At 48.9% G+C, this 11,129-nt stretch overlaps 1 protein-coding gene across 4 annotated transcripts in view; it reads left to right on the top strand.

Annotated features, from left to right (window-relative positions):
* The first annotated feature begins 2,055 nt into the window (after nucleotides 1–2,055).
* PECAM1 (platelet and endothelial cell adhesion molecule 1) overlaps nucleotides 2,056–11,129 on the top strand; it is a 75,963-nt gene continuing 66,889 nt past the window's right edge. The window contains exons 1-2 of one of the 4 annotated variants that reach the window (XM_030296217.1): nucleotides 2,056–2,272; nucleotides 7,527–7,652. The gene's annotated coding sequence lies outside the window, so the exon portion shown is untranslated. Of the gene's footprint in view, nucleotides 2,273–7,526; nucleotides 7,657–11,129 lie in introns of all 4 variants that reach the window. The other 3 variants (XM_030296218.1, XM_030296221.1, XM_030296219.1) reach the window with 3 other exon arrangements.

The following is an 11,129-nucleotide window of genomic DNA, read 5'->3' as shown; positions in this document are numbered from 1 at the left end:
CCTACTGAGCCACCCAGGCATCCCTATGCTATATGTTTTAGAAATACTTAAAAAAAATTTTTTTTAACGTTTATTTTTGAGAGAGAGAGAGAGAGAGAGAGAGTGAGAGAGACAGAGCATGAGTGGGGGAGGGGCAGAGAAAGAGAGGGAGACACAGAATCCGAAGCAAGCTCTGGGCTCTGAGCCGTCAGCACAGAGCCCCACACGGGGCTTGAACTCACAAACCCAACCGTGAAATCACGACCTGAGCTGAAGTTGGACGCTCAGCCAACTGAGCCACCCAGGGGCCCCTATGCTATATTTTAATATAATTTTTTACATCAATGATATGTTTAGAAACAAATAATAGCCAAGAGTGACATAAGTCCTGGAGGTGTCCATTGATAACGAAGTGCTTAGAAGAAGCTACTGCTGATAAATGTGAAGGTAAAAGAAACGATTTTTGTGCCTAACCTAATCTTCCATTAGATGGCGCCATTGTCAAAGGTCTGTAGTTTGAAATGGGCAGGGGAAGGACAGGTGGCACCCATTAACTGTTTCTGCCTGCAACCACTTTGTTTTTGTTATTGCTTGCTTTTCTTTTAAGTCACAGGGTGGGGCTGAGGGTGGGGGGAACAAGTTAAATCTCCCTTCAGCTGTGTCCTATTTCAAGCCAGAGGGGTCAATGAAATGAATGCTTATTAAAGGAATTTAGTCATTAGAAGAAAAATACAGTCAGATGCATGTAAAGACTGACAACTAGGAACGAGTTACTTTCCCTCGGTCCTGTAAAAAATTCACTACTGATAGCCTGATTATCAGAAGTGCAAAGGGCTGTTTGCTCCTTTGGAATTTTCCGTAAATCTGGGCAGACTGGGGATTCCTACTCTTTCACCATCAACAGCCCCTCCATTATTTTCATTCCACAAATCTCATTATTGGGATAATTTTATCCCAAACGGCATTAGCTAAATGTTAATGATTTTTCTATTTTGTATTTATGTGTGTATGGATTTGATTGATTAAAGTTTCTAATGGACAGGGAACAACCTTGCCAAGATGATATAATTCCAGCTAAAAACAGGATGAACTTGAACTGGGTGGTAAGAACAAAGGCCTTTGGGTTGGCCCCTAACCAGCCATGGCACCATGGGTGAGTTACTGTTAGCTGCACTGACATAGGACCGGGCCACAGTGCATGTAAAATCACTTAGTGCACTATGATAAAGGGGAGTTACTATTACTGGGTTTTTATTCAGCGTGTGTCACTTCATCCACAGGCAGCCTTCCTCTACCTGTGGTTCTGGAGGCGCAGCTTGGAGGGGCAGCAGGCAAGAGACCAACCCTGGAGCTGGGAATGTGTTTGCAGAGAACCAGCGGAAGGGTAAAGTCCTCCTGCCGACTATCCCTGGCTGGCTTCCTCGTGATTTATTGCTATGGAAACTGAGCTCTTTTCCTCTTCGCTGGCGGCTGCTTGGGGGCTTGCTCAGAGCTCAGAAGTTCCTTCCTCTTTCCTGTTGCAGAAATGCCACAGTGACCGTTGTCCAAGAACTGCAGCTCACACCTGAAGAGCTGGATCTTGGGAAAAACAATCTCATTTGATTCCCCAGGGGTTGTGGGGGCCTTCTGGGTAAGCGGAGGCCCGAGAACAATGCAGCCTCCGGGGCTGAACCAGGCCCCCGCTTTTCCCCTTCCTTCAGCTTTCCTAGCTGCGTTTAAAAAATGGACTTTCAGGCAGTCGCAGGTAGTATTGTGTTAACGGCAGAAAACTTAAACTCAAAGTCCCTTTGTGTGGGCAGAGCCTTTCTACAAGGGCCAGGCAGATGTGATCCATGGGCAGCGCAGGGTCTCTTCCACGGCAAGTGCCTACCCACTCGCGGAGACCCCCCCACCCCCAAGAGCAATCTGTTCTTGGAGGGTAAGGCTTTGCAGATGGAGGGCAGATGCGGAGGGGGGAGGGGGGAGAGGCAAATGCTTGGGTGATTGGTATTCAGAGGGCAGGCACCCTGTGTCATCACTTCCACATTTACGTGAGTTTCAGGGGTTGTCACCTGGTGCTTGGTGACAGCTGGCTCTGCTGGGGTGGGCCCAGCACTCAGGCCATTCTTCAGAAGCCAGCACCCGGCTCAGAGCACCCTGGCCCTGGTATCACACACACTGTGCCAGGTTCTTGATGTGAGGACACGGGGCAGGCGATGAGTGGGGACCCCAGAGACAGTGAAGGAAGCTCCCTGGCCAGGAAGGAGTTCTTGAGACACTGTCAGGCTCATCAGGCCCTTCTGTGGCTGCCCAGGTAAGTCATGGCCAACCTCAGGGGCCGTCTCTGTAAGCCAGCTTAAGGGATGGCATTTTGGCCTCATCTATGGGGGAGGAGGAGACTAAGGACACCTTACATTTATCCTTTCACTGTTCCAGAGGTCCACGTGAGGATAATTTTCTGGTTGCAACTGATCATGAAATTATCTGGGTGGGAGACATCCCACTTAGGAGCTGGGGCATTTTAGTGCATCTCTAGAATAATGTTCAACCCCCCCCCCTTTACCTCCTCGAACATCCACGATCTTTCTTAGGTCTCAAAATGTTTCTGTTCACTTTCCACCTAGAATGTCCCATTATTTGGAACATGTTTGTTCCTTGTCACCCTGGGAGAAGATTTCCGAGTTTTTTCCAGGTTGGAAGTAGCAGTGTGAACATTCATGTTTTATTTTTGTCAGTGGAGTGGCCTGAACCCCTAGATCCCAGGAGGGCCCCAGCATTAGGGAGAAGATGGTGACAGACGTGGTCTTGCCACATGCCTTCAGAGCAGCTCAGATCACCTCTTCCTTTTAGTACAAGAAAAGGAGCCTCTTGGAGGAGAGCATCCGGGTTCTCCCTGATTTGCTCTGTGCCGGTGGGACCAGCAGAAATGGAGGACCCTCGGGGCACCTGGGTGGCTCAGTCAGTGAAGCGTCCAACTCTTGCTTTCAGCTCAGGTCACCATCTCAAGGTTTTGTGGGTTCAAACCCCGAGCGGAGCCTGCTCGGGATGCTCCCTTTCTCTGCCCCTCCCCCACTCGCACTGTCTCTGTCTCAAAATGAATAATTAAACTTAAAAAAAAAAAAAAGAAATGGAAGGTTTTCATGTAATGCTCAGCTTCCCTGTCACCACCTGGCGTCACTCCACACAAGACCCAGGAGAACTGGAGGGTGGAAGGCCATAGCATATTTCCCTGGAGATTTGCTCAGTTTGTCGTTAATAGTTTGTTCCTTTTTATTGCTGAAGAATATTCCATAGTATGGATATACCGCTGCTTAACCATTCACCCATTGAAGGACATCTGGGCTAATTGCAGCTTTTTTTTGGAAAAGTTGGAATTATAAATAATTCCAGCACAGCTGCTGTGCACATTCATGTACAGATATTTGTGTGAACACATGCTTTTTTTTTTTTTTTTTTTTTGAAAGAGAGAGAAAGAGAACACCAGCAGGGGAGAGACAGAGAGAGAGAGAGGAAGAGAGAGAACCCCATGCCCAGGCTTCATGCCCGGGGAGGAGCCTGATGCAGGAATTGATCTCACAACTGAGAGATCATGACCTGAGCTGAAATCAAGAGTCAGACACTTAATTGACTGAGCCACCCAGGTGTCCAACATGCTTTTTATTTCTCTGGGCAAATTGGTGTCTTTTTAAACAGCTCTCATTAGATCTCATGGTTCGTGAGATCCAGCTTGGGACTCTCTCTTCCTCTCTCTCTGCCCCTCCCCAGCTCATGCTGGCACACACATGCGCTCTCTCTCTCAAAATAAATAAACATTTGGGATGCCTGGGTGGCTCAGTCGGTTGAGTGTCCGACTTCGGCTCAGGTCATGATCTCGCGGTCTGTGAGTTCGAGCCCCGCATCGGGCTCTGTGCTGACCGCTCGGAGCCTGGAGCCTGTTTTGGATTCTGTGTCTCCCTCTGTCTTTGCCCCTCCCCTGCTCATGCTCTGTCTCTCTGTCTCTCTGTCAAAAATAAATAAACATTAAAAAAAATTAAAAATAAATAAATAAACATTAAAAAAGTAAACAGCTCTAATTAAAGCAGATCATTGAGGTTTGTGAGGGATCCATTTAGAAAGCCCCATGTGTTCTCACATTCTCAATATTAGAAATGTTTACACGGGCTCCCAGCTTGGTCCTAAATCACATGAATCTCATGTCTGTCTATTAGCACTGTTTCCTGTGCATATTCTCATACCCTAACTTGGCTGCCTTTTTTATTTGTATGCATCTATTTATTTTAATTTTGTTTAATCGGGTAATGAAGTTATAAACAGGAAACAGCAAGACAGTTGTATAGAACAAATTGAAGGATTACATCCTAGAATAACCTTGGTAAATAAATATTTTATACTCTGTGTTCTTCACCTTTTTCAGACTCTGACCCCTTTGGTATTTGTTCAAAGCCGAGGATTTTCCTATTGTGGGACATTTCAAGAAGTCCTGAAATGTTTTTCTTCTTCTCCTCCTCCTCCTCCTCCTCCTCCTCCTCCTTCTTTTGATTTTTTAAAACTAAAAAAAAAATTGTTTTTCAACATTTATTTATTTTTGAAAGAGAGAGAGACAGAGACAGAGATGCAGCACAAGCAGGGGAGGGGCAGATACACAGAGAGAGAGACAAAGAATCCGAAGCAGGCTCCAGGCTCTGAGCTGTCAGCACACAGCCCAGCTCAGGGCTTGAACCCATGAACCGCGAGATCATGACCTGAGCCGAAATTGGACGCTTAACCGACTGAGCCGCCCAGGCACCCCTGAAATGCTTTTCTTCTAGAGGCATTTGTACAAGGAGTTCGGGCCTTGGAGTCAGGCATCCAACACTCCAACAGACTTTACCACTTAAACTGACTGTGGGACCTTGGGCAAGCGTACTAACCTCTCTGAGAGTCTTGTTTGTCTCCTGAAAAACCCCTCTCCAAGTCAATGAGCAGAAACGCCTCTCCAAGTCAATTTAAAATAAGGCAGGGCTTCACTGAAGGTTGTTTGAAGGGGACTTAGAGGGGAGAATCCCACTTCCCAGTGAAAGTCCCAGTACTGAGGCCTTTCCCTCAAAATCAAGTCCAGGCCGGCCCTCTCAAAGTCAACCAATCAGTCTTGCTCACTCCCAGATGGGCTCCTTTCTTCTTGAGTTTTGTGTGGCACATCCAGAACTTTTGTCATTCTGCCACCTTTGCTGGCTCCACATGAGACTTGAGCTCTTAGGCTACATTTTGTTTTTGCTTTTGTTCCTGTCCTGCTTGCTGTTTGAGTGGTCAGACAGATCTGCTCAAGTTTCTACAATGAGGACACAGATGCATGTTCATTGTTGCATGGCCCTTCCTAGCATCCAGCCAGAACTGTGACTACCCCCCCCCCCCGCCGCCACAATCAACAGAGGCCACTTAACCACCTTCACAATGACAACAGCTTTCTTCTTTCCTTTCTCTTTGTGTTTAACCTTGGCAATCAGCAGGAACACTGCTCTGACCCACCAGGTGTTGGTTTTGACAAATATTTGCCTTCTTAGAAGCTTATTTATCAGTAAGACGAAGAGATGTTCAACAGGTACACGTTCCCCCTGGAGAGGAGAGTGGCTTACGTGGCCGCTGGAGTCCCCGGGGAACTGGCCTGCACACTTGCTTTCTTGCTGGAGGCTGTGTTGCCCAACGTTGACCCAGAGGGTACTCCACAGCCCTCTAGAAACATGCCCTCCCTCCCTCAGCTGTCTTTAAAAACCTTCCCAGGGGCGCCTGGGTGGCTCAGTGAGTTGAACGTCCGACTTTGGTTCAGGTCATGATCTCACGGTTCATGGGCTCAAGCCCTGCTTCGGGCTCTGTGCCGACAGCTCAGAGCCTGGAGCCTGCTTCAGTGGTCTCTGGGAACTAAGGTCAGAAGTTTAACGTTGTTTTGTTTTTAATTTTTTTTAATGTTTATTTATTCTTGAGAGAGAGAGAGAGTGACAGAGCATGAACGAGGGAGGGGCAGAGAGAGAAGGAGACACAGAATCCCAAGCAGGCTCCAGGCTCTGAGCTGTCAGCACAGAGCCCGATGCGGGGCTCGAACCCAGAACTGTGAGATTATGGCCGGAGCCGCTAAGTTGGCCGCTTAACTGACTGAGCTGCCCAGACGCTCCTGATTAAAAACTCTCCTGATTTAATTGTCCCACAAGTCGCAGATTGCACATACTTCTCCACAAGGGCTTTGGGACAGACCTGGCTAGATGTCTTGCTAAAATCGAGGAGCCCTGTACCTACAGGATTTTATGGTTTTGACAATCTAGTGACCTTGACAACAAAAGAAACCAGGTGCAACTGTCATGACTTATTTTTAGAAGAGCCTTGTCGGTTTCTGGGCATCTCCAACTCTTGCCTGAAAGCCGCAAGTGCTCTCTGCCCACTCCTGTAAGAGTTCTGATGTGATCTGCACCTGTCTGTTGTCGGTCCTTGCACTGGGCACTCCTCCTGTTCTGCCTACTTCATGACCCAGGCCGTGTCTAACCCTTAACACCTGGCCTGACCCTTCCGGGGCATGACCTTCACAGGCGGCTCTATCAGGCCTGGCCCAGACTCCCCATCCTCCACCCTTCCCTAAACTCTCAACAGCTGAGGTCTGGGCCCTCTCCATAATTTCATTTATTTCAACAAGGACTTTATTGAAGCTCTATACACTTCTTGAACGAAGTGTGAGCCATCATAACTCACTAGGAAAAGATTGTAGGGGATGCATAGACACAACATGAAGTTTTTACATGCCTAAGAAATAATCTGCTGGAGATTTATGGAGGGTGGATGTCACGGCCCCTGTCATCTATGGTTTTAGGATTCCCTATCTCCCCCACCTTTTTTGTGTTTGTTTTGTTTTTGTTTTTTTTTCAACGTTTATTTATTTTTGGGACAGAGAGAGACAGAGCATGAACGGGGGAGGGGCAGAGAGAGAGGGAGACACAGAATCGGAAACAGGCTCCAGGCTCCGAGCCATCAGCCCAGAGCCTGACGCGGGGCTCGAACTCCCGGACCGCGAGATCGTGACCTGGCTGAAGTCGGACGCTTAACCGACTGCGCCACCCAGGCGCCCCTTTGTGTTTGTTTTTGAAGGAGAGAGAGAGACAGAGCATGAGCAGGGGAGGAGCAGAGAGAGAGGGAGACACAGAATTCGAAGCAGGCTCCAGGCTCTACGCTGTTAGCACAGAGCCCGACGCGGGGCTGGAACCCACGGACCGTGAGATCGTGACCTGAGCCGAAGTCGGACGCTCAACCGACTGAGCCACCCAGGCGCCCCTCTCCCCCACCTTTTAAACTCAGGCCATTTTGGGGGTTTCAGGTTAGATACTGGAAGAGAACAAGGTTGCCCTTACACTTGCAACACGGGGAGGCCCAGCCCAGGGATAGCACAAACCTGCCTGGCCAAAACAGTGGAGAGGGGAAACCTCTGAGAGGCAATGTGTTAGCAGGAGCTACTAGTTGCTGTCAGAGCAGGCGATGGAGGGATCTGCTGAGAACTGAGAACATCCTTGTGGCTCAGCTCACATCGTTCCCGGCTTCTGCTTTCTCCGCAGCTCCCCCAAGCAGATTTCCTGTTCAGACCGAGGTGATAGTTGGTCATAAGAAGCCGACCTACACTTCCGCCGGCCCCATGAGAAAGGACAAAGCAACACAGGCACACTGGACTGGGAGCCACCCCGGTTGGTAATGTTTTAACTATTTCTAAGTGCTTTTCTCTCTTAGATCCCCAGAGCCTATGTGTACAGAGAACAAACTGTAAAGGGATGCTTGTGAACAGCAGCCGTCAGCCGACATTCCTGTCTCTCACCTTCTGTGTTTTCTGCTACTTCTCCTCAATCTCTAGTAGTAAAATACTAGGAGAAGGATGGATTTCTAGAGCCTAATGCTGTGGGCTTAAGAAGGCAGTTTGGAGAAATGGCTGCCACCTGTCCCCAGGCAAAATGAGGCTCTGGCACCCATCGAGATGGGAATCTACAGACACTGATGGGGTGACATGAGGAATGGGGACACCGTTCCTGCTGGAAAGTCCCCCAAAAGAGGGGCCTACGCGCCATGAAAAATGTCTTTAAGTTATAGACAGCGGGCTTAAAACTAATCCCTGCATACAGGCAGCTGCCTGCTGAGTCCCACGTGCAGAGGAGGGAAACTGCCCAGACCTCCCCCTGGATAGGAAGGGGCTCAGAGCTGGGAGCCCGAAGAAACTTGGGGCTCAGTTACAATCTCAGCCTCACTGCCGATAAAGGGCTTGTTGGGGTTGAGCAGGGAACCTAATCAGTGTTTGTCAGACTGCTTGTCGAGTACATTTTGTATTTGCTCAACAGCCAACTTGAAAACAAACTTCTGGATCAAAACCTGATGATAAGATGGAAACTGCCTGTACTTTAAACCGAAGTCACTCTTTGTATCTAAAATTCGTTTTACTGATCTCTAGATAAACCATGACCATTTCCCCCCCCCCCCCGCCCTGCCACCCCCCACCCCTGCCCTGCGCACACTCCCTAAGAGTTGTTCCTGACAGGGTAATTTTTCCTTGAACTTAAGATAAACCGATTAGGGTTTCCTCTTAGTTTAGTGACGTTTACTGCGTCTTGGATAGAAAGGACAACAAAGGAGAGTGAAGACAAAAATATATATATTCTCTTATTTACTATTGTTATTGTTACCACTGCTGCCTGGATGGTATTGAGAGTGATCACCCTCTAATGGAGCTATAGTTTGCTAGTACGTCTGGATTTGATCAAGGCACCTATGATATCGTCATGAGGAAGCCTCACGTCCTCATGGAGATGGGTGGGATACATAACGGCAGAGGAAGGGGATTTGTAGCTTGCTGAACATTTATATCAAAAGAATTTTGGGGCGCCTGGGTGGCGCAGTCGGTTAAGCATCCGACTTCAGCCAGGTCACGATCTCGCGGTCCGTGAGTTCGAGCCCCGCGTCAGGCTCTGGGCTGATGGCTCAGAGCCTGGAGCACGTTTCTGATTCTGTGTCTCCCTCTCTCTCTGTCCCTCCCCCGTTCATGCTCTGTCTCTCTCTGTCCCAAAAAAAATAAAAAAACGTTGAAAAAAAAAAATTAAAAAAAAAAAGAATTTTGATTAAGATCAGCCTGGGGCAAATCTGTAGAGCGCTGTAGGGTTGTATCTTCACTCCCCTACTGAGTATTTTTATTAATGACTTGGATGAGAACCCTGCTGACCTTCTGATAAAATCTGTGGATGATCCAGGGCCACCTGGGTGGCTCAGTCGGTGGAGCGTCTGACTCTTATTGTCGGCTCAGGTCATGATCAGGATGAAGCCCCGCGTCGGGCTCTGCACTGACAGTGAGGAGCCTGCCCGGGATTCTCTCTGTGGATGATTCAAAACTGGGAAGAAGGAGTCAGAGGATAGTCAATTGTCAAGAAGACGGATAAAGACACTGGTTGTAGAAGTAGGTATCGTTTTTCCGCTTAGACTGATGGGGAAAACCAGAGAGAAATATCCAGGGAAGGCCACCTCTGGCCACCTCATTTTCTGTCTTCTGCGGGGAGCTTCTCCCAGCACGCCTGACTCTTTGTTGAACAGCCTGTTGATAAATCAGCTTCCAGACCCCTCGAGGGCAGGGCCAGGACTTTGTCTTTCCTGGTGTTTAGGCCATCCCTCTGCAGGCACATCTTTGCTGTTTCATTAGGTGGGGACTCCTAGAAGACACTGCCCTCCTGGTCCTGGGCTGGGCCTGGAGCAGAGCATTTCTGACCCTCCCTCCCATCTGCAGCCCCACGTAGTGCCTGTTTTCCCTCCTGTCCCCTCAATAACCTGAAAAAGAAACGCATGGGAAACTTCACTGCTTCAGCCCCCTGAACGTTCTAGCGTTTCTGCACCTGACTGTGGTTTGGCATAAGTGTTCCTGAAACAGAGGGGGTCCCGAGTGACGGTTGTCAGGTAAAATGCCGGATGCCCAGGTACATCTGAATTTCAGATAGCCCAAATCATTTTCTAGTCTGTCCTGTGCAATACGTGGGACATACTCCTATTACAAAATGACTTGTTGCTCTTGTGAAATTCAGATGTAAGTCGGAGTTGGGCGTTTTTATTTGCTAAATCGGATCAGCCCTACCAGGGCGGCCTCTCAGGATGCCTGGCCCAGCTCATTTCCAACCCAGACCACCACTCACACAAACCACCCCTCCCCCCCCCCCCCCCCCACACACGCTTCCTCCTTCACTCCGATGGGCTCCTCAGGCCCTGGTCTCCTCCATTGGGGCCTTGGGCCTGCACCCCCCTCAGGGCTGCATCTTGCCTCATCGGGCTAGGGGCGGACGCTGGCTTTCTATCAGCTCCCACTTAGTCTAGGTCAGCCTGAGGCCAGCCATGGAGAGCAAATCCGCTACTGTGGCCCATGCATCGCCATCGTACATGATGACTCTTTACAACCCATCTGCGCTTCCAGCACATTCACTCATTTAGCAAATATGTACGCAGGGCCTCCTACATCACAGGCATTGTGTTGACTGCAGGGACACTGCAGTGAGCCCAACAGACCCACGTCTGTCCTCACAGAGCTGACAGCCCAATAGGGGTGACACCTCTTGAGGCTCACACAGGGACACCTGGGTGGCTCAGTCAGTCAAGCGTCTGACTTTGGCTCAGGTCACGGTCTCGCGGTTTGTGAGTTCGAGCCCCGCGTCAGGCTCTGTGCCGACAGCCCAGAGCCTCGAGCCTACTTCGGATTCTGTGTCTCCCCCTCTCTCTGCCCTTTCCCTTTCCCTGCTTGCACTCTCTCTCTCTCAAATAAATAAACATTAGATAAAACTTTGTAAAAAATAACAGTTTGTGGAGATGTATTTCACACACCATACCATTTAACTGTTTATAGTGTACAATTCAGTGGTCTTTAGTCTATTGACAGAATTGTGCAACTATCATCACACTCAACTTTTGGAACTTATTTTTTTAAGTAGGCTTCACATCCGGCACAGAGTCCAATGCGGGGCTTGAACTCACAACCCTGAGATCAAGACCTGAGCAGAGACCAAGACTTGGATGCTTAACCAGCTGAACCACCCAGGTGCCCCATCTTTGAGAACTTTGTAATCCCTCCTGTGAAGAACCCTCATACCCATTCAGAGTCACTCTTATTTCCCTTAACTCCCCCAGCCTTAGGAAACTACTAAGCTACT

This window comes from Lynx canadensis, chromosome E1 (assembly GCF_007474595.2).
Source record: "Lynx canadensis isolate LIC74 chromosome E1, mLynCan4.pri.v2, whole genome shotgun sequence".
Lineage (NCBI taxonomy): Eukaryota > Metazoa > Chordata > Mammalia > Carnivora > Felidae > Lynx > Lynx canadensis.
This window is presented reverse-complemented; position numbering and strand designations above follow the sequence as displayed.